Here is a 24026-nt window from a genome sequence, read left to right on the forward strand (position 1 = left end):
ATGGATAGTGAGAGAGAAAGTGGATAGTGGATGAATCGAGCATAATGCAAATGTTTCAAACTTGCTGGAATGTCCATGGAAGAGAGGTAATTGACCAAAAATGGTAGCCAATTAAAAATACACTGGACCTGCCTGCAAGGACACAAGGGATTATGGCAATCCTGCCCAGACCAGAGGAAGATGGGCTGAAACAATATACTATCTATATAATATCTCTGCCATCATATTATTCAACGGAGCCACCTATACCGATATAAGAGACTGGGCATTTCTTCTAAACCTCAAAATCCCTGGCAAAACTCAGTTCTACGCTGTACAATCTAAGTATCTCATCCCAGTCATCAACCATGCATATCAAAATCAGCAGGACCGCGTCATTGAACTCCTGAAACAACTCACTGACACAGAAGAAAAAGTTACCTTGGCTGGAGATGCGCGGTGCGACAGCCCTGGTAAAAATTTTATTCCATAGGTTACGGAGGCTTCCAGCTCAGTAGCCATGGAGGTCATGGGATTCCAAAAAGGCCTTGACTAGCTCCTGACCATGGGTGTGGATGTCGGTGTCACTACTGATAGAGCTCCATCTATCCATAAAATAGAATGAAGGAGACCTACAATGACATTCGGCATGAGTTTGTTGCATGGCACGTCAACAAGAGTAAGTGTTATGCCTACCAGAAGAATAAACAATTTCACCACATGTTTTATCCCTTGTGTGCAGTTGGTAAAATGCTGATTGTAATAAATCCCTCTTTGTTGTTTCATTTAGGTCAAGAAGAAGCTAGTCACTGCAGCAAATAATAGGGAAAACAAAGAGTTACTGACCTGGCTTAAGTCTATAAGTAATCACTTATACTGGTCTTGACGCTCCAGTCACGGAGAGATGGTGAGGTAAGAACAAATTTCTGTCATCATTGGGCAGTGGTGCTATAGGACAAATTGCACAAAAACAATCAGGTAAATCTTCAATGAAGATCTCCTCTATCTTCTCCAGGAATGTATGCGTCGGTGGAAATCCCTATTCCAACACATTGTTGGCGTACACAGATAGGAGGAAGCCGGCGTACAACACACGTGCCATCATGCCCCTATGACAGACAATGAACAACGGAGGAAAAGGTGGATGACAGTGGAATCCCCAGCATACCGGGCTTTAAAATGTATTGTCCTGGAAAAAATGCAGAAGTATACCCAGAAAAGGCTTCACTTTTCGTATGATGCAATGCTGGCCAGAACACAACTTGCGGTCATAGATCACAACGCCAATGTTGGCAAGGAACAGGCCAAAACAAAGGAAGGTAAAGACCTGCACCTTCTACAAACGTCTCTGCTATTCTAAAATTATCTGAATAAGACCTGAAAGTGAAGTTGAGTGATTTTTGGAATGTCAGCCATTCCACCAAGACCTCATGGACCACACTCTGAAGATGAGGGAAGAGAGTAACCTTGAAGATTGGGCCTGACCTCCACCTCGTCGGAAAAAGCTTCTAAAGAACATTGCCCCTGTGCCCAGGCTTGACAAGTCAGAGTTGTTAAAACAATCCACATCTCAATTCAAGTGACAGTGAAGCTTTGTTGTTTGTTGTGGACGACAGTCCCTCAATCCATTGTTTTGATATAATATTTGTCATGGTTGTTTGTTTTCTGTTTCCTGTTTTATTTTGAAATCTCTGTTTTCTCCCTTGTCTTGTCTTACTTCCTGTCTTTAGTTTTCCCACCCTTGTGATTGTCTTATGTGTTTCACCTGTTTTATCACCTGTTCCTTGTTTGCTCGTAACCTCTTGTATTTAGTCTGTGTGTTTCCATTGTCTGTTGTCAGGACATTATTTCTGTTTTGGAGTTCTGTGTGTTAGTCCACCAGTTTTCCTCGTTATTCCTGTTCCCTGCTATTCCTGTTTTGGGATTCTGCCTGTCCCTGATTTTTGGGATTCTGCCTGTTCCTGTTTTTGTATTTTGCCTGCTGTTCCAGGACACCTTTTGTTTGTTGGATTTCATTAAAGTAAATCCTTGAGCTTACTCGTGTGTCTGCCGTCTCTGCACTTGGGTCCTTAATTCCCTGAAACCTTGACAGAATTACCTGACCAGTCATGGACCCAGCAGAGAGGCGTCTCTTTTGAGATCTAGGCCACAGCTGCGTGCCTATTCTGGAGAGGATTTCCTCGCAGCAGCAGTGGTTTGATGAGAGACCTTGGGTGAGCCATTTTGTTCCCCACCTTGACGTTATCAAGAAGAGATTAGATTGTTTTCTTAATGAATCACCCACCAGCCTGCCGGTTTTCCGGTCTGCCCCTTTGCCTGCTTCTCCAAGGCCTGCCGTTTCTTCACCTAGAGGAGAGGCAGAGACTATGTCTGTTGAACTGTGTGATTTAATGTTTGACCTGAAAGAGCTGAAGACAATGTGGAAGGAGGCTGACAGTGATTGCCAGAAGGAGGCAATTGTGTCATTTGCTCGAGATAATATGTCAGAAAAGCCCTGGTTTAAGGACTCTATTCCTGACTGGGCTAAACACTTCCTTTCCACTCCAGCTCATTCATCTGCTAAGGGAATATGTTCTTCCAAGTCTGTTGGCCACCAAAGCTCCACTTCAGATTCCCGACCTATCTTTTGGCTACAGGTTCTTTGTTTTTGACCCGGCCTGCCCCTTTGCCGGCTTTGCCCAGTCCTGTCTCTCTACCTGGAGGAGAGCCAGAGACTTATATGACTTTGTTTCAGTATTTTGCCATGTCTGCTGGAAAGACTGAGGAGGTCAAAGAAGCCAGCCTTCCAGCTGGAAGGAAGGAGCCCAGTAGAGCAACTAGCAGCTCCCCTGACCTGCTGTCTGTCAGCTCATCAGCTACCCGTTCAGCAGATATCCCCAACTACAAGCAGTCTTTTGAGGGGACCCATCTGGCTATATTTCCAGGGAACCGCAAGAGGGGACGTGGTCGATATGGGTCCGGTTGCCACACTCAACCACTCTTCAGCCCTGAGTCCTCACTGTTCAGTGGCCCCGAGCCCGTACTGTCCAGTGAGCCAGAGCTGGTGCTGTGCAGCGGCCCCGAGCTTGTGCTTTGCAGCGAGCCTGTGCTGTTCAACGGTCCCAAGCCAGAGCTGACCAGTGTTCCAGAACCTCCGCTGACGTGCAGCCGTTCAGGGTCTTCGTCGACCGACCTCCCAGAGGGGAGGGGTACTTGGTCTTAATGGTGGTCACCACACAACTGGGCAGGACTCACCTCGTAAGCCCCACTCCAAGATGATCCAATAGGCCACCAATCTACACCATCTAGGGGTATAGATATATAGATAGATAGATACTTTATTGATTCCCAAGGGGAAATTCAAGGTCCCAGTAGCTTAAAGGGATACTTCACCGATTTAGCATTAAGCTTTGTATCAGCAGAAACATGGTAGTATTTTTGAATGACTGTGCTCCCCTCCCTCATGTCCCCTTGAGACCAGAGATCTCTGGGTCTGGGTAAAAAATCTTCCGATGATGTAAAACGACGATTTTTGCGTTATCGGAAGATTTTTGCCCAGAGGCAAAGGACTACAGCCAGTATTAGGAGCTACTTCCGCATTCTTCCAACCCGCCCATAGGGGGTTGGACTATTGTCTTTCCCCGAGTATTCCCGAGGCAAAACGAGTGTCAGCCATCTTGAAGCATCGCTAACAGGCTCCGTCTTTTGAAAAGAGAACTTTTACAAAAATTATGTGCATTCAAACTGCCACACATGTGTACCACCGGGATACATTGGTACAGATCGGAGAATATGCAGGAAACTTTATTACAGATGGAATCTGCGGTGGAGTGGGACAAAAAAATATACCGGGAAATTTTGTAGACCACCGGCCCTCTGGGGACGGGGGAGAGATGAATGTTCGGAAATAAGAGGTTGCTGCAGCCCGCTGTACGTTAGTTTGACCAGCGGTGGCCGGAGCGGGCAGCAGCGGTTGCCGGAGCGAGCAGCCGCGGTGGCCGGAGCCCCAGCAATCAGACCGGCAGGAGCGGGCAGCGGCTGGAGCGGGCAATCAGACCGGCCGGAGCGGGCAGCGGCCGGAGCGGGTGATCATGGGGGGGACATCCTCAGCGGCGAACGGGGGCTGCGTATAACCTAGCTAGCTAGGTGGAAAGCTAACGCTAGCCGGCCACCTGTTCCATCAATCCTACTTGCAAGTGTCCGCTCATTAGACAACAAACTGGACTGCATCCAACTTCAACGAAACTCCCAACGCGAGTTCAGAGACTACTGTGTTTTTGTTGTTGTGGAAAGACTAGTGGAGGTAGGCTGTGTTAACACTGACTTGTGCAGAAATGAGATGCTTGTATCCAACTAACTCCTAACTGCTGGTGGAGTTTGTGACTGTTAAAGCGTACCTCTCGCCAAAATGCATCCTAGGGTATTTTTGTGAATGTACGTGAATCAAACTTTAGTTTAAAAGCATATTTAGGACCGAATCGCCACTTTTAAGATTGATCATATTCTCGTTTTTGGGTCAAATGGCCTTTTGAATGGGAGTGCTAGGGGCACTTTTATGCTAGTCTCAAAATAGCTATTTTCGAAATACTAAGAAGGCTCGACACAACATGAAACTATGCTTGAAGTATCACCAGGGGCTCTACACACGAACGAAAGCATTGACAACATTCTTTGTGTACACAGATTTACTAAAAAGAAAGTTTTTGAGCAACTCACCGCAGCTGTTGTTTATCTGGTTGCCATGACTTTGTGAGTGATGACGTCCTGTCACTGTTCCAGTTGAGGGGAGAGAGAGTGGATGACAGTTCGCTTGAGTTCAGTAGAGCACACAGCTCTGTAGAGTCGTGGAATTATGACTTTATATACTACATGTTCTACATAGCGGAAACCCTGTTGTGCTTCTGCCCTATTTCTGATACTGTGGCAGCAGAAATCAACATAGAGGAAACACTGGGTAGCTTTTGCGCCTATTATTATTATTATTATTATTATTTTTATTATTATAATTATAGCTACAAGTTGAATTGGCTGCAGGGCTACTCTGACAGTTTTATATTTTTATAAAGATACCCATTTTATAATAGGCCTACCCATAATACTTTTATAACAGTACCCATAATAATTTGGAATATTTTTAGTTTATTCTGTCCTTTTATTTTTACCGCACAACCTCCCGGCCCCCCATTTCATTATATTTTATCCAGACAATGCATAGTAATTAATTAAGTAATTAATTATTACACACACACACACACACACACACACACACACACACACACACACAAAGAAATAAATAAATAAAAAAAAAAATATTTGTACGAATTTATGTGTCATTAATCAGATCAGACTCCGTCCCCACCCAAACCCCTGCCACCAAAATCTCCCTCTGAACTCTGTTCAAACCTTGAGAGCCCTGATAAACCGGATGATAAAATAACAAATAACAAACACAAAAAATCCACATGAATAATATGGACAATAAAAGAAAAGATACTAAATAATAATAATAATAATCCACATGAATGTACTAAGGGATGTATAAGCATGAGAAGCTTGCAGGGACAGGGCAGGTAAGGTTCTTTATGAGAATGTGTGTCATGGTGGTAGTGCAAATAATTCCAATAGTGCAAGGAATGTAGACATAGTAATATATGTAAAAACTATATAGCAGTGCAAGAATAAAGTTTAAAAAAAGACAGCATTAAATATGAGCATTTTAAGGGAATAAAGTAGACAGTAGGATAGACAGAAAACAACTTATTTAGTAATTTGGGCGATTCACACAATTAGATTTGAGGCAATATAGGAAGGAAAATAAGTAGTGGTCTACTTACTTGGCAGATAATTGGCCAAACAGGTCTTCTCTTCCAGTTGATTTTGGGCACTTAAAAAAATGTCTGTACGTCCAGGTCCAGGGTTCGAGTCCGACAATTTCCTGCATGTCTTCCCCCTCTCTCTCCCCTTTCTCACCTAGCTGTCGTATCGATTAAAAGCAAAAAAGCCCAAAAAATAATTTTTAAGAAAATTTTGAGATAAGTCCTGTTTCCTTGATACCCTCACTCAGCCTCTGAGGAGTCCACAGTGCTCATGCCATACGGGAGCGAAAACAGAATAGTATCTTCTTAAACAATTCCCAAATCCTAAAGGGCTGAAAAATAATACGAAAGAAAGCAATGATGCAGCTTAATCATGGTCACACACAATCTCCCCATTAAGAAAGCTATTCTTCAGACAGAGCTGGCAAACTGCTAATGGAAATATTCTGAGTAATATTAGACGAGGAAGAAAAACAGCAAGGCAAACTTCACAATCCCACATCTACACTGGTTTTCTTGAAATAGATAGATTAACATTAACATTCCCAGCAGATCGCTGTCATGAAGAAGCTAGTGTCCCTATGTGAAGGACATAGCCAAAGCAACATTGCCACATAGAAGTAGTTTGAAGTACTGTAATCGCTTTTTAATTAAACTCCAATGCTGTCAATATATTACAGCACATTTATTCCTTAACTACAACTACTTTGGATTTATATGGCAAATATGGGAATTCCATTGAGGGAACCAACCCTCAATGGAATTCCTCCTTATGTTCTGTCTCTCTTAGTTACGCTTTTATAGTTCTAGACTGCCGGGGGACTTCCTTCCTTCCTTTGACACACTGAGCTGCTCTCTCCTCTCCATTTCTATTACCATTTGTGTGCATCCCGTCCCAGAAATGCTTGTTACTAATCCTAGCTTCTGGGGAGTTTACTCCCCGGAGTCCTTATGTTTTTCCCCCCAGTGTATTTCCTTGGAGAACGTTGGCACCAAGATCCTGGTTCCAGCTGTTGCCGTGGTCCTGCTGCACTCCCTGCTGAGCTCAGTGGTGCCCCGCAATGTCATGCTGCGTCCTGCTGAACCCTGCTGCTTCGAAGTCACTGTTCCATTATTAATTTGACTATTATCGCCACTGTTCATCATATCCCCAACCGGCCCGTCAGACACCGCCTACCAAGAGCCTGGGTCTGTCCGAGGTTTCTTTCCAAGAGGGAGTTTTTCCTCGCCACTGTCGCACTGCTTGCTCATGAGGGAATTACTGGAATTGTTGGAATAGTTGGGGCTTCGTAAATTATAGAGTGTGGTCTAGACCTACTCTATCTGTAAAGTGTCTCGAGATAACTCTTATGATTTGATACTATAAATAAAATTGAATTGAATTGAATTTATACATTAGGAACTTCATTTGAGCAGAACATCAGTGGGTGTACAGTTCACATACCCATTGTGAAAGGACCAAGACAACAACCAACTCCTTTGTTTTGGAGGTAAAAAATGTCCATTTCAGATTTTAACTATCCCTGGGAGTTGGTGGTGTCCATGATGACAGTGTCATCATCCAGACTGATCTCATGAATTGGCGTATGTATGAAACGCCAATTTGTATTCCGTTTTTGCGTGTTATCAAGACGCATAATTGCATTTTTGCGTGTATATCAACGCAAATCGGCCGCCATTGACCTACATTGCAAGTCAATTTACGGATGGGTGAAACACAGGACTTTCACCCGGGAAGGCCGGGTTCGCGCCCAGCGTGTGGCGATTTTTCGGCCGTTTTTTTTTTTTTAAGTTTTTGTTTTTTATCAGCACCTCTAAATCGGAGGCCATGGTTCTCAGCAGGAAACCGATGGAATGCCTTCTCCAGGTAGGGAATGAGTCCTTACCCCAAGTGAGGGAGTTCAAGTACCTTGGGGTTTTGTTCATGAGTGAGGGACAATGGAGGCGGGAGATTGGTCGGAGAATCGGGCGCAGCGGGTGCGGTATTACATTCAATCTATCGCACCGTTGTGACGAAAAGAGAGCTGAGCCAGAAGGCAAAGCTCTCGATCTACCGGTCAGTTTTCGTTCCTACCCTCACCTATGGTCATGAAGGCTGGGTCATGACCGAAAGAACGAGATCCAGGGTACAAGCGGCCGAAATGGGTTTCCTCAGGAGGGTGGCTGGCGTCTCCCTTAGAGATAGGGTGAGAAGCTCAGTCATCCGTGAGGAGCTCGGAGTAGAGCCGCTGCTCCTTTGCGTCGAAAGGAGCCAGTTGAGGTGGTTCGGGCATCTGGTAAGGATGCCCCCTGGGCGCCTCCCTAGGGAGGTGTTCCAGGCACGTCCAGCTGGGAGGAGGCCTCGGGGAAGACCCAGGACTAGGTGGAGGGATTATATCTCCAACCTGGCCTGGGAACACCTCGGAATCCCCCAGTCGAAGCTGGTTAATGTTGCTCGGGAAAGGGAAGTTTGGGGTCCCCTGCTGGAGCTGCTCCTTCCGCGACCCGACACTGGATAAGCGGAAGAAGATGGATGGATGGATGGATGGACATAGACAGTATGGCTATAGTGTAAAACACTACAAATGTTTGTATGAAAAGAACTATACAAATATAAAGGCGAGGCCTATACACACACACACACACACACACACACACACACAAACGCACTCTATTATTAATGCGTGGATCGGCTCTTTATCCGAATCCGCCTATAAGCTTAACATCTTCCACCTTTCACCCACTTGAAAGAAATATTTTCTCTGATTTGGAGACCCGCATGGACATTTAACTGGTCCTCGGAAGTCCCCATAGGCATAGGCTCCGTTGATTTTTTAAATGATGTATTGTATTGATGTAGCCTATGAGTGTAACAATTTAGCTTACTTTAATGATTAGAGAGGCTGCTTGTAAACGTTTCCATGCATGCAGAAATGTACGTGCAGCTGATATCGTCGGACATTTAAGCAGCAAAACTAACTGTAGTTCTAAACCTTACAGAAGAAACACAACTAGATTTTAAGATTCTGAAATAATAGTAATGAAGTTAAGCAGCTGTCTCTCGAGCGTCTCTCGGACGATCTTACAAATGAAGCTGTCTGTCAAACAGAGCTCTGCTTTGTTCACATTTTAGAGAACGTTAATAATATTTTCCTCGTTGATTGTGTATTATTTCACCCACCCACTATTAAAGTGATGGTTCGGAGTAATTTCACCCAAGGGTCCTTTGCACCATGACCTCGAGCCAAACAACCCCCCAGAAGCTTTTTTTTTTCACCTGGGTCGAACATTGGGAGAGTTAGCGTAGAGTAGCGTTATCAGCTAATTACAATATATATTTTTGTTGTATCTCTTTTCGGTGTTGGCCCTAAGCACTCTTACTGCCGGGTAGTATCATCAGCAGCAGCAGCAGCAGCAGCAGCAGAGACGAGAAGCCAACAGGCAAGTGTTATTTACATAAACTTCTGGTGTACTTACAAACTTTACAATCCATTGTTTTATGAGTACATAACCTATTTGTACTAGTGTAGACGTTTGGTATCATTTTGGGCATTATTAGTGGGGTAATTTACGAGATACAAACCTGGGTCTATTAGCCCCTGCGCTAAGCTATTCAGCTGATAACACTACGCTAACTCTCCCAATGTTCGACCCAGGTGAAAAAAGCTTCTGGGGGGGTGTTTGGCTCGAGGTCATGGTGCAAAGGACCCTAGGGTGAAATTACTCTGAACCATCACTTTAATATTAATTTGTATGATCTGACCAGCCCGATCCGATTATCACTCTCTCTCTCTCCCCTTTTCTTTATCGCTCTCTCCCCTTTTCTCTCTCTCTCTCTCTCTCTCTCTCTCTCTCTCTCTCTCTCCCTCTCTCCGCCTCTTGCTCTGGCCTCTTTGTTGACATGCCACGGGTGAAAAGTCTTCCGCAGAGGATACACAGTGTATCCTCGATTTCAACTCCTCCTCCGGGTGTCCTTGATGCTCGATCCTCCGTCAGCGATGTGCATTTTAGGTATTGGGACATCCTTCAACATGACGCGCTGAGAACGATTTCCTGGTCACAAGTGGATCGAGGATCGAGGAGTCGAGGAGGTACAAATTTGGGAATTGAGAAAGGCTTAGACGTAACAGTCTGCAGCTGCCATTGTCGGAAAAACAACACAGGCAGTGAGAGCCTCGTGGTGCATTCAAAGTTATAGTAAAATACCATATTCCCATCTGGTGGTTGTTTTTGTCATTTAAAATAAATTATTGTTATAAGTTGTTGTTATTACATTATTAATAAATCATTTAGATGTGAATGCCACAGGCCAGTAGTCATTGTCACAGGTGGGGTTGCTCTTTTTGGCTACAGATACGACAGATGGTGGAAAATTTTCAGAGTGACAGGATTGAATGTTCTGACAGAGAGCGGTAAAAGAGATGACAGAAAACACCAGCCAGCTGGCTGCACGCAGGACTTCAGATCCGGTCAGGTCGTGGTGCTTTGTTCAGTTTGATCCTCCTGAGCAGAGTTCAACCTCCCCATGGCGCAGCTCCAGGTTTACCTGGGTAGGTAAGATTGAAGTGAGCTCAGCTATTAGCTCCTCCCTCTCCTGTGAGTAGTCTTTTGTTCATTGTTGTGCATGAAATGAGCTGCATCTTTTCTTGAACATTCTCTGTTTTGTTTTTCATCATAGAAGGTTAACAACAACAACAACAACAACACATGTCCCAATATCCCTACATAAACCACATGTCTGGTCTTTCAACAAACCACTACTGACACCCTCTGGTACTCTGTGCAGTTACACCTAATCATCACATCCCCTTTCTTTGAGGCAAATATTTCAACAGTAAACTAAACTAAACAAACTACCAGTGTCAGCTGTTTTAACCAACTTCTTGCTTTAACATCTTATTATTGGTTCACACAGAGTCAGTATGGGCTTGTTCTGGGACAGTCTTGTGTTTTTAGAAAACTGCTGCAATTACTTTTGAAGATTTGTCCTTCCTCGGTCCTCATCAGGATTTTCCACCTTGACTGTGTCATTAGTTAACATGAATGGAAGCTGCTTAGCTGTCCTTTCATTGAATGACTTCTGCTTCACCTTTTGTTGTCGTAGTTTCTGTTCGAGCTTTGGATGTTTGTTTTGTTTCATGTAGCTTGGCAGTGTTCCATTCATCAACAATTTAGCAGGTTCCAATTGGTAAGTTGGGAGTGTCTTATTTAGCCTGCAGCCAAAAGAAAAGGCCAGCAACATTGTTAACAATTGGTTGATCAACGTATGTTGGCTTGTGGCCTTAATCAGAGTCATCATACAACACATTATAAAATATTTTATTATTATTATTAGTTGGTTACAAACAATAAATAAAAATGTTGAAACCATATTTGGGCAATAAACAGGAGAAGTGCTTCTACTGTATGAAGTGATACTCAAGCTTTTATAGAGCAGGTCTTTACCCAAAATGTGCGTATTTAGTGTGGCATACATGTGTCTTAAAAATGTAAATGCTAATGTAAAAGTGTAAATAATTAACTTAATGTTTATGGTTAAATTCCTAGTAAACTTGTGACTGACAACCATGGTTCTTCTTCTGGGTTAGTATTTCAATTTGTTGATGATTTGCAGCAGAAGTTACTCTTGTGCTAAATGTGGTGCATTATGGGTGATCCACAGTAGCTGGGAATTTCACGCCGCGCCTAAGTTGGTTTGACGGTCTGACACATATTAAGCAATAAATGTAGTCTAAATTTCATGATGTGTAAAAATTGTCAGCATTTACTATTAATATTGATTGTTAAAAGAAAGGATGGTAAGATACGTAGTCATATTGCTCTATAAGCAATTGTTCATTTAATGTGAGATAACAAACAGCATTTTGGCTAGCTGCTAACAATTTCTGAGGTGTAACGTTACTGTAACGTTACGTGCAGAGGTGTCAAAAGTATTCACATTCATTACTCAAGTAGAAGTATCGATACTAGGGTTTGAAAAGACTTTTGTAGAAGTTGAAGTATCAACTCAAGCTTTTTACTTAAGTAAAAGTGTAAAAGTACTGGTTTCAAAACTACTTAAAGTATAAAAGTAAAAGTAATGTAAGGCAGAGATCTTCAACAAGGGGTCCTCAAAGTCATTGCAGGGGCCCTCCAAATTATTGTAAATTTTTAGTCTTTTTATTATCTTTGAGTCTTTTAAAATTAAAATGCCTTAACATAATTCCATCATATTATTAGCAAACATAAATTCCCACTGATGATAGGCTTACTGGCCTATAGGTAAGGTAGTCCCTAAAATATCAGCCCAAAGATACAGTTAATCCTAGATTTACTGTGCCACATACAGTATGTCACATACAGTATGTAACATTAAAATATGATTTATAAAATCATGCCAACAATTAATATTTTAATAGCTTATGAAAAAAGGGTATGTAAGAAGGCTTTAGGTTGCCCTAACAGTTATTGAAGGCCCAGTTTAATATGCAACTTAATTTCATACAATATGTAGTAGGGGGTCCCTGCTACATCTCACTTTAAGTTAAGGGGTCCTTGGTTTAAAAAACGTTGAAGACCCCTGATGTAAGGGGGAAAATGCCATTAAGGACAACAGCTTAACCCCAAAACGTTAGGACAAAATCATATGATTATAATAATGTAATATTAAAATCATACCTGCAAACTCAGAAGGGCTGAAAAAGGTGACACATCTCTGTGTCTGTGTTTTTCAGACAACGGCAGCTACAGTCTGGTGTTACAATCCTCTCCAGTGAAATACAGACACACTTTACACCGTTTAGCTGTCCGTTTTAACCGTGTTTACTCCAGCTGCTAGCTAACCGTAGGCTAACGTTAGCTGCTGCCAACTGTAGTGTTAACTAGCGTCCCGTGCGGCGATGTTTCAGTTCCCTCTAACGTCCGTTTTCGGAGCATCAGAGAGAAGCGCAGGCATTTAAGTGGCACCTAAATATGTTTATACTTCTCATCCAACCACAATCAAATTCACCCTATCCGGATGGAGCGATTTGGATAGGGTTTTTTGTGTGTGTTTTTTTTGAACGATGACGAGCCGGAATGAAAACTGAAATATGAGTAACAAGGCTATTTTTAAAATGTAAGGAGTAGAAAGTACAGATAATTCCGTGAAAATGTAAGGAGTAGAAGTAAAAAGTATGCTGTAAAATAATTACTCCAGTAAAGTATAGATACCCAAAATTTCTACTTAAGTAAGGTAACGAAGTATTTGTACTTCGTTACTTGACACCTCTGGTTACGTGACTAACTAGTCTATTAATATGGAACCTTGCTTTCCAGTTCGAGAGAGAGCGGACAGCTGACCTCACTTTCCATTCATGCTGAGCCACTGTGTTTGTGTCCCATTCTTTCAGGTATGTTTATATATTGAATTTTTGAGTATTTTCCCACAGTGTATGTAATTCGCTCGTTAAACTGGCAGGAGTTATTTTGTGCAGGCTGCAGTCAGGCCTGCTATATTCTTTTATCACAGGGTGGCAGCGCAGCCTATATTTTGGTCTGTCTCTGTAAAATGGAGCTTTAGAATGTATTTGGTTAAAATGTAAAGTCCAGTGTAATGTTATATGAGGTGTTTGTAAATATTGTCATCATAAAACATTGCATTTATTGTTGATGGTAACTTACAAAGCCTAGGATGTGTTTTCATTTTTTATGAAGCACAAACTTCCCGGCAAGCAAAAACTTCCCGGGATCCTCGCCCGCCACGCCAAGGTCGACAACATCATCGTGCATGTGGGCACAAACGACATCAGAGAGAGACGGTCAATAGCACTCCAGGAAGACTTCACCACTCTCATCACCACCCTGATGGGCACAGGTAAGCGGATTGTCATCTCTGGGCCTCTACCTACCTACAGGAAGGGTGCGGAGAGATGGTCCAGACTGTTCTGGCTCCACACCTGGCTGGAACCACTCTGCACTTCCCTGGGCATTCCCTATGTCGACAACTTCAACTTGTTCTGGGAGATGCCCAACCTGCTGAAGCGTGATGGCCTCCATCCAAACCGGCACGGAGCCAGGATGCTATCTGACAACATAACGACCACACTGAAAGGCAAGTATTGACATTATGTTGAAAATATCACAGATTCATGTCCCCCAGGTATTGATCCTGATAGCACTATACAAGTGGATGAATCTGAAAATGTTTTCTGTAGGATAACATGTAGTACTAGTATTATTCCAGTAACGTGTAGTACTAGTACTATTCCAGTAACATGTAGTACTAGTACTATTCCAATTATAATCAACAACAGACCACACAAAGTGGTGAATAGAGGGGCAATACTTAACAACCTAATTGGAATTAAAACTACCACTGCAATGATAGAAAAGGATAGGAAAATTAGATGTGGATTACTAAATATCAGATCTATGTCTTCAAAAGCAGTACTAGTAAATGAATTGATATCTGATAATCAAATTGATCTATTCTGTCTTACTGAAACCTGGCTGGGCCATGAAGAATATGTTAGTCTAAATGAAGCCACCCCTCCCAGTCATATTAACACTCAAATTCCTAGAGGCTCAGGCCGAGGAGGGGGAGTTGCAGCCATATTTGATTCAAGCCTGTTAATTAACCCTAAACCCAAACTAAATTATAACTCTTTCGAAAGCCTTGTTCTTAATCTTCAACATCCAACACGGAAATCAGAACAGCCAATTATATTTGTTGTTGTCTACCGAGCTCCAGGTCCGTATTCTGAATTTTTATCTGAATTCTCAGAGTTTTTATCATGTGTAGTCCTTAAATCAGACAAAGTACTTATTGTAGGTGATTTTAATATCCATGTGGACGTTGACAATGATAGCCTTAGTACTGCTTTCAACTCATTACTGGATTCAATCGGTTTCAGTCAGAGTGTGCACAAGGCGACGCACTGTTTTAACCACACCCTCAACCTTGTGCTGGCATATGGTATTGAAATTGAGGATTTAATAATATTTCCGCAGAATCTGGTATTATCAGATCATTTTTTAATTACTTTTGAATTCTTGCTACCTGACCATACTAAACCAGATAGCAGCTTCTACACTAGATGCCTATCTGACAGTGCTATAGCTAAATTTAAGGAAAGTATTCCTACAGCATTCCAGTCTATGTCGTGCCTTAACATAACAGAGGACCTCTATGTTAACCTCAGTCCCTCTCAAATTGATACTTTTGTAGACGGTGCTACAACTTGCCTACGGACGACCTTAGACTCTGTCGCTGCTCTCACAAAGAAGACGATAAAGCAAAGGAAAATAGCTCCTTGGTATAACTCCCAAACTCGCAAATTAAAACAAATCTCACGAAACCTCGAAAGTAAGTGGCGCTCCACCAAAGTGGAAGAATCCCGTTTGGAAAGGCAAGAAAGTCTCAAAACCTATAGGAAGGCCCTAAGAAAGGCCAGATCAGACTATTACTCATCATTAATAGAAGAAAACAAGAACAACCCAAAGTTTCTTTTCAGCACTGTAGCCAGGCTGACAGATAGTTACAGCTCAACTGAGCCATCTATTCCTCTAGCTCTGAGTAGTGATGACTTCATGAGCTTCTTTAATGATAAAATTATAACAATTAGAGATAAAATTCATCATCTTTTGCCCTTAACTTCTAACAGTTCATCTTTAAATGCAGGACCGCTAGAAAGAACGACGAGTCCCGACATATACTTGGACTGCTTTTATCTTATAGACCTTCAACAATTAATGTTAAAGATATCCTCAGCTAAGCCATCTACCTGTCTCTTAGACCCCATCCCAACGAGGCTAATCAAAGAAGCGTTACCCGTGGTAAACACTTCATTACTAGATATGATCAATATGTCCTTACTAACAGGTTATGTACCGCAGTCATTTAAAATTGCTGTGATAAAACCTCTTCTGAAAAAAAACCCACCCTAGATCCTGAGGTCTTAGCAAACTCTAGACCTATATCTAACCTTCCCTTTCTATCCAAGATCCTTGAGAAGGTGGTTGCTAATCAGTTATGTGATTTTCTACATAGCAACAGTCTATTTGATGATTTTCAATCAGGATTTAGAAAGAATCATAGCACAGAGACGGCACTGGTGAAAATTACTAACGACCTTCTAACTGCTGCAGACAAAGGATTTGTCTCCATTCTTGTTTTACTAGATCTTAGTGCTGCATTTGACACTATTGACCATACCATCCTGTTACAGAGACTGGAACACTTAGTTGGCATTAAAGGAATCGCACTAAGCTGGTTTAAGTCCTATTTCTCTGAACGATCCCAATTTGTTAATGTTAATGATAAAGCCTCCAAGCACGCTAAAGTTAGCCATGGCGTTCCTCAAGGCTCAGTGCTTGGACCAATTCTATTTTCCTTATATATGCTTCCTCTAGGTAATATTATTAGGAAACACTCAATTAACTATCACTGTTACGCAGACGATACCCAATTATATCTGTCAATTAAGCCAGATGAAAGTGGTCAGTTAGCAAGACTTCAAACGTGTATTGAGGATATAAAATCCTGGATGACCCACAAATTCCTGATGTTAAACTCAGACAAAACTGAAGTTATTGTGATAGGACCAACGCACCGCCGAACTTCGTTTTCGAAAGATATAGTTACTCTGGATGGTATTACCCTGGCCTCCAGCACTGCTGTTAGAAATCTAGGAGTTATTTTTGATCAGGATATATCCTTCAACGCCCACTTAAAACAAACCTCAAGAATAGCCTTTTTCCATCTTCGTAACATTGCCAAAATTAGGAATATCCTGTCTCAAAACGATGCTGAAAAACTAGTCCATGCATTCGTTACTTCTAGACTAGATTACTGCAATTCCTTATTATCAGGTTGCCCAATTAAGTCCCTTAAGACTCTCCAACTGATCCAGAATTCTGCAGCACATGTTCTGACGAGAACTAAGAGAAGAGATCATATTTCTCCTGTATTAGCTTCTCTGCATTGGCTTCCAGTGAAATCTAGGATTGAATTTAAAATCCTCCTCCTGACTTACAAAGCTCTAAATGGTCAAGCACCATCATACTTAGAAGAGCTCATAGTACCTTATTGTCCCATTAGAGCACTGCGCTCCCGGAATACGGGGCTACTTATGGTTCCTAGAGTCTCTGGAAGTAGACTGGGGGCCAGGGCCTTCAGCTATCAGGCTCCAGTATTGTGGAACCAGCTCCCAGTCTGGGTTCGAGGAGCAGACACCGTCACCACATTTAAGAGTAAACTGAAAACTCTTCTCTTCGATAAAGCTTATAGTTAAGGAGTGAGGAGTTGCAGCGTCCGCCTAACCCGGCCCACCTGCTTCTCCTCGTAGTCATCAGTTTTATATATTGTATAATTAATAATCTAGCGAGAGTAGAGGGAGGCAGGCCAGTACAGCCCGATCCGGTTGGGGAGAGTTCTAGCCCGACCAGGCACCTCTCTTTAACCTTCCTCTCTTAAGTTATGCTATTACAATTCTAGACTGCCGGGGAGGCTGTTCCTCCCTAAGACACACTGAGCTGCTCTCTCATCTCTACTTGTTACTTTTGTATGCATCCTGTCCCAGAAATGCTTGTTACTAATCTAGCTCTGGGGAGTTTACTCCCCGGAGTCCTTATGTTTCTTCTTCGCAGAGCTATGCTCTGCGATTCTCTGCATTTCCCGGCCGCATCCTACTGTGTCCTGCTGCATCCGCAGCTTCCACCCGTGCTCTGCAGTGCCACGTTACATCCCGCAACGCCCTCCTGTGATGCTCCTATGCACAGAGTAGTCAGGATCCGGTATAGGAGACTGCACTACTCAGTATGACACGATGTGCCTTGCTATGACATGAACTTCCACGATAACCTTCGAAGTCACTGTGACTTCTAATGTGACTATTATCACCACTGTTCATCACGCCCCCAACCGGCCCGTCAGACACCGCCTACCAAGAGTCTGGGTCTGCCGAGGTTTCTTCCTAAAAGGGAGTTTTTTCTTGCCACTGTCGCAATAGCCACTGCTAATGCTTGCTCTTGAGGGAATTACTGTAATTGTTGGGGTTTTGGAATTTATAGAGTGTGGTCTAGACCTACTCTATCTGTAAAGTGTCTTGAGATAACTTTTGTTATGATTTGATACTATAAATAAAATTGAATTAAATTGAATTGAATGTATATTTTTGTTACCTTTTTTATTATTTATATTTACATGTATATTTTCTCATTCAAATTGTACCACTATACAAGACATCTGAGCAACTTTCCATTCATGCTGAGCTACCGTGGTTGTGTTATTCTGAAACAATGGGACATAAGTCCCATTGTTTCAGAATAAATCCATCTGAATGCTTATGGAGTTATATTATTATCTTTATTCAAGAGCGCATTATTTCAATTTGAGAGCATTTCTCACTGATATTACGTTCAGATTTCTTGCTCTCACACTCAAATAGTCACTGCTCGTGCTTGGATTTGCTCTGCTTGTGCTCAAACTTTCTGCTAGGATATCCATAAACAAATAGATTTTCTTTATTGTTTAGCTAGATTGAACGACATATGACGGACAGTATGTGTATACGTGATGACCCCAACTTTGTATTTTTTTATTTTTTAACCATGTTCCTGGGATTTGGCTAATTTCATGTTAGAGCCAGTAGTAAAAACTAAACTGTAATATAACTGAAAGAACACAAGAAACTGGATTGTTTGTGTCAGTAAGTTTTTTTCAGAATTTAGTCTTCATTCCTTCACATAACAGTAGTCTGAAAATGATGAATTCGTATCAGTCTGTTTAAAAAGTTGTAACATACAATTTCACCACTATGATAAAAACAGATCTAGAAATGATATGCTTTATATGCTCCTTAAATAGCAGTTATTTGTTTAATTAATAGAAAGCAAACTGAACTGAAAAAACAAGTATTTTGTTTTACTTTCTTTTCATCTAGGTGGGGCTGAGGGGCTCGACGCCTGTTGATCTGTGTGTGTCATATCACCAACCCATGATAGCTAGAATTCACCCTGCTACTCCAGATCTACCTACTGTATGGCTGGCTACGGACTACAACCATCTGCTCCAGAACTACCTCCTGTATGGCTGAATACAGACTACAACCATCTGGTCCAGATCTACCTACTGTATGGCTGACTACAGACTACAACCATCTGGTCCAGATCTACCTACTGTATGGCTGACTACAGACTACAACCATCTGGTCCAGATCTACCTACTGTATGGCTGACTACAGACTACAACCATCTGGTCCAGATCTACCTACTGTATGGCTGGCTACAGACTACAACCATCTGCTCCAGATCTACCTACTGTATGACTGGCTGCAGACTACAGCCATCTGCTCCAGATCTACCTACTGCTACTGACTACAGACTACAACCATCTGGTCCAGATCTACCTACTGTATGGCTGACTACAGACTACAACCATCTGCTCCAGATCTAACTACTGTATGACTGAACAGACTACAACCATCTGCTCCAGATCTACCTACTGTATGACTGACTACAGACTACAACCATCTGCTCCAGATCTAACTACTGTACGGCTGACTACAGACTACAACCATCTCCAAGTTTTGTTTGTAGTGAACATCATCAACAGCTGCACTAAAAGTCTCTTGGGTCATGTGGGACTTGGTTGTTCTCCATACTGCATCATACACTGCATTTTTTGTTTTGTTATATTAGTACAGACAACAGTAAGTATCATTACTTAATCACAGTATATATTATTCTGGTGTACACTGTTGACTCCATGCTATTCATTATACGTCACTTTAGCTTGCCACTACCTCATAACTTTACCTTAATTGCTCTTGTATAGTTAATTTATCTTCTACTAGTTGTACTCTTATTTAATTATTTAAATATGACTTATTCTTAATTTGTGTTGCTATACCTGAATCATCCCTCTTGTTAACACTATCTTTATTCATAACCCTGCTCACAAACGTACTTGAACCTGGGTCATCTGTTTGCCAATATCAATGTTCCTGCTACAGTAAATCCTATAGGCAAAGTGTACAAACTACCGTGGTATGAACCATACACTTTAAAGGTTTTGTGTCAAATATTGTGCAATTTGTTATTAATTACTCATTGTTTTGACAAGGTAAATTAAAGCCATTTACCAAGTGTCAGCTCTGGTCAATTTAATTGTACTGTTTTCTTTTTTTTAATAAATGTTATGGAAAGGAGGGTTCGGCCAATAGTCGAACCTCGGGTTGAGGAGGAACAATGCGGATTCCGTCCTGGTCGTGGAACAACGGACCAGCTCTTCACTCTCGCAAGGATCCTGGAGGGAGCCTGGGAGTATGCCCAACTGGTCTACATGTGTTTTGTGGATTTGGGGTCTCTTCTCAGGGCCATCCAATCTCTGTACAACCAAAGCGAGAGCTGTGTCCGGGTTCTCGGTAGTAAGTCGGACTCGTTTCAGGTGAGGGTTGGCCTCCGCCAGGGCTGCGCTTTGTCACCAATCCTGTTTGTAGTATTTATGGACAGGATATCGAGGCGTAGTCGGGGTGGGGAGGGGTTGCAGTTTGGTGGGCTGGGGATCTCATCGTTGCTCTTTGCAGATGATGTGGTCCTGATGGCATCATCGGCCTGCGACCTTCAGCACTCACTGGATCGGTTCGCAACCGAGTGTGAAGCGGTTGGGATGAGGATCAGCACCTCTAAATCTGAGGCCATGGTTCTCAGCAGGAAACCGATGGAATGCCTTCTCCAGGTAGGGAATGAGTCCTTACCCCAAGTGAAGGAGTTCAAGTACCTTGGGGTTGTGTTCGCGAGTGAGGGGACAATGGAGCGGGAGATTGGTCGGAGAATCGGCACAGCGGGTGCGGTATTGCATTCAATCTATCGCACACCGTTAGGATTTAAAAGAGAGCTTAGCCAGAAGGCAAAGCTCTCGATCTACCGGTCAGTTTTCGTTCCTACCCTCACCTATGGTCATGAAGGCTGGGTCATGACCGAAAGAACGAGATCCAGGGTACAAGCGGCTGAAATGGGTTTCCTCAGGAGGGTGGCTGGCGTCTCCCTTAGAGATAGGGTGAGAAGCTCAGTCATCCGTGAGGAGCCGGAGGAGAGAGCCGCTGCTCCTTTGCGTCGAAAGGAGCCAGTTGAGGTGGTTCGGGCATCTGGTAAGGATGCCCCCTGGGCGCCTCCCTAGGGAGGTGTTCCAGGCACGTCCAGCTGGGAGGAGGCCTCGGGGAAGACCCAGGACTAGGTGGAGGGATTATATCTCCAACCTGGCCTGGGAACGCCTCGGGATCCCCCAGTCGGAGCTGGTTAATGTTGCTCGGGAAAGGGAAGTTTGGGGTCCCCTGCTGGAGCTGCTCCCCCCGCGACCCGACACCGGATAAGCGGACGAAGATGGATGGATGGATGGATGGAAAATGAAAAACCAATTTGCCTTGATCAGGGTTTTAATTTATTGCAAATATGAACATGGTTTTAATCTGTGTCTTATTGCTCTGAAAAACTACAATGATTTAAGAAATATCAGTGACACTTATAAACATTTATTGAATTGATTGAATATATTGGCAGACATTACAGGCACCTATTCATGTCAACAGAGAAAATAATAGTTTGTTATCTCCTTGTTAAGTCCTTGTAGATCTCTGGCACTTTGAGGACAGACAGATCCAGCAACTCTCCACTGTTGTCTTTGTATAGTATGCTCCTATTAAAGACAAATTCATAGACATCAACACATAATATATTAGGTGTACATAGCTTTCTTTAACCTCATTACTATCGTATCTTACCTTCTCTGATTTGGTTTTGTGGAAATCAGTAATTTTCTCTCCCAGGCCTGGTTGTGGACCCTGTGAATTTAAGCAAGAAACATAAATTCTAAGTGTATGTAACATGATTTTACTATTACATTATTATTATTATTATTATTTTTACAATTACATTATTATCAGACTTGCCAACCTTCTTGGTTTGTGCCACTGCTGCCTGTCCTCTGCACTAGAGCTGTAATCAACCCTTAAAAGTATGGCCCGAAAGGCCCGAGCCCGACAGAGTTCGGCCCGAGCCCGACCCGTACATTTTGATCGACAGCTTTTTAAAAGCCCGAACCCGTTTACAGCCCGACTGTAAAGGCCATCTATCAGCATCATTAGAGTGTCGGACACGCGCTTCGCACCACGAGCGGGAACACGCACCACTCGGCGGAAAAGGGAGAGAAAGAAAAAAGAGACTGGGCCGCACGCACACAGCTTCTTTGTCTTTTGTAAAAAAATTGTCATTTATTCTTGACTAACGGAGGCTATAGGCCACTTGGAAGTTGGAACATAGAAATTAATGAAGTCCTCCAGAGACCAGCCTCCGTTTCACCTCCTCAGGATCCATTTTCACGCTAATCGAAATGCATCAGCTGACCGCTCATTTACCATGCAGCCCAAAGCGCAAGCCCGAGCCCGGCCCGAGCCCGTGTAAAATAATAGAAATTAAGCCCGAACCAAAGATCTTCAGCTCTACTCTGCACACAGGTGAGTAATGTACTGACTGGAACAACACTGGTCCATGCGCATAGTGCAGCTGTGATGCAGCTCAACAGGGATACTTCAGTCACACCTGGAAGAAGAGAAACAAACAAACAAAATACTCTGCTCAGTTTGCTTTGTATTAATTAAAAAAATAACATTTAAGTTGCAAATAAAGCATATTATTTCTATATCTGTTTTATTATAGTGGTGAAATTGTACATAACAGACTGATATGAATTCATCATTTTCAGACTAATGTTATATGAAGGAATGAAGACTAAATTCTGATGAACAACACAACAGTGATGCAAAAACTGACACAAACAATCCAGTTTCTTGTGTTCTTTCAGTTATATTACAGTTTAGTTTTTACTACTGGCTTTAACATGAAATTAGCCAAATCCCAGGATCATGTTAACCAAACGCGGAACAAAATACAAAGTGGGGGTCATCACGTATACACATACTGTCCGTCATATGTCGTTCAATCTAGCTAAACAATAAAGAAAAGGGTGAGGCTATTTGCACCCCTGGTACAATTAGCAGTGTATGCTATTTGTACCCTGGTGCAATTAGAAGTGTATGCTATTTGCACCCCTGGTACAATTAGCAGTGCATGCTATTTGTACCCTGGTGCAATTAGAAGTGCTATTTGTACCCTGGTGCAATTAGAAATGAATGCTATTAGTACCCCGCCGGTGCACACAGCAATGTGTTCTATTAATACCCTATCTGGTACAAATATCAATGTATGCTATTTGCACCCCTGTGCATTTACAGTACCTTGGCATATATTTACACACAGTTATCCATACTACTCATGTATTAAACCTTTTTGGAATATTATCGCCCTGACATTCTTACCCTAACCATAACCAATCCCACTCCTCTTGCCTAAACCTAACCAACCCAACCAGAGCAGGTACCCGTTTCCGAGATCTGACAGATGAGGAGCTGCTTACAATTGAAGACGGGGCCCTGGAATCTAACACAAAAAAGGCAACTGCCTTTGCTATGAACGTTTTCACCGAGTGGAAGAGCCAGCAGAAGGATAGACTGACAGTGACAACTGACCCGGACACCTGCAGTGCCGAAAAACTAAACGATTTGTTAAGACGTTTTTATGCTACAGTTCAAAGCGCAGTAGGCAAGCCATACAGTGTGGCAACGATGACCGGCATCAAAGCCTCACTGAACCGTCATTTCTCAAGGTTCAATTTCTATGCGGACAGTGAGTTTACCACCAGCAACAGGGTTTTCAAATCCATAATAAAAACACATCGAAAGAATGGCCAAGACAAGGCGAAACACCATCCCCACGTCACCGAGGCTGACCTAAAATTGCTGCGTGAATCCACAACTTTCTCCCCGGACACCCCGTTAGGTCTAGTTTCCAAAGTTTGGTTTGACCTCCAGCTTTGCTTGGCAAGGCAGGGAGGGTACTCGGGAACTGACTGCGTCCTCATTCGCCATAAAAGTGGATGACGCCGGGGATGAATACGTTAGTTTGTCGTTCAATCCGGAGACGAAGAACCACAAACATTCAAATGACCCAAACAAGGAAAACCTCCGAGGCGCAATGTATGCGGAGCCAGGCAACCCCAGATGTCCAGTCCTGAGTTTCAAAAAATATCTCGCCAGACGTCCGCCGGGTGTCACCGCCTTCTACCTCCATCCACTGAAGGATCCCAAACCACATCTCTGGTACTCCATACAGCCGATGGGGAAGAACTACCTGGGGGACATGCTTCCACGATTGTCCAAAGCAGCTGGTCTGACCACCAGATACACCAACCACAGTCTT

At 42.8% G+C, this 24026-nt stretch overlaps 1 long non-coding RNA gene across 1 annotated transcript; it reads left to right on the forward strand.

The window, feature by feature from the left end:
- The first annotated feature begins 9479 nt into the window (after positions 1 to 9479).
- LOC114566715 (uncharacterized) lies at positions 9480 to 13469 on the forward strand. The gene is made up of 4 exons (XR_003694086.1): positions 9480 to 9844; positions 10107 to 10303; positions 13050 to 13123; positions 13428 to 13469. It is a non-coding gene; the product is annotated as an uncharacterized LOC114566715 (long non-coding RNA).
- The last annotated feature ends 10557 nt before the right edge of the window (positions 13470 to 24026 follow it).

This window comes from Perca flavescens, chromosome 13 (genome assembly GCF_004354835.1).
Source record: "Perca flavescens isolate YP-PL-M2 chromosome 13, PFLA_1.0, whole genome shotgun sequence".
Lineage (NCBI taxonomy): Eukaryota > Metazoa > Chordata > Actinopteri > Perciformes > Percidae > Perca > Perca flavescens.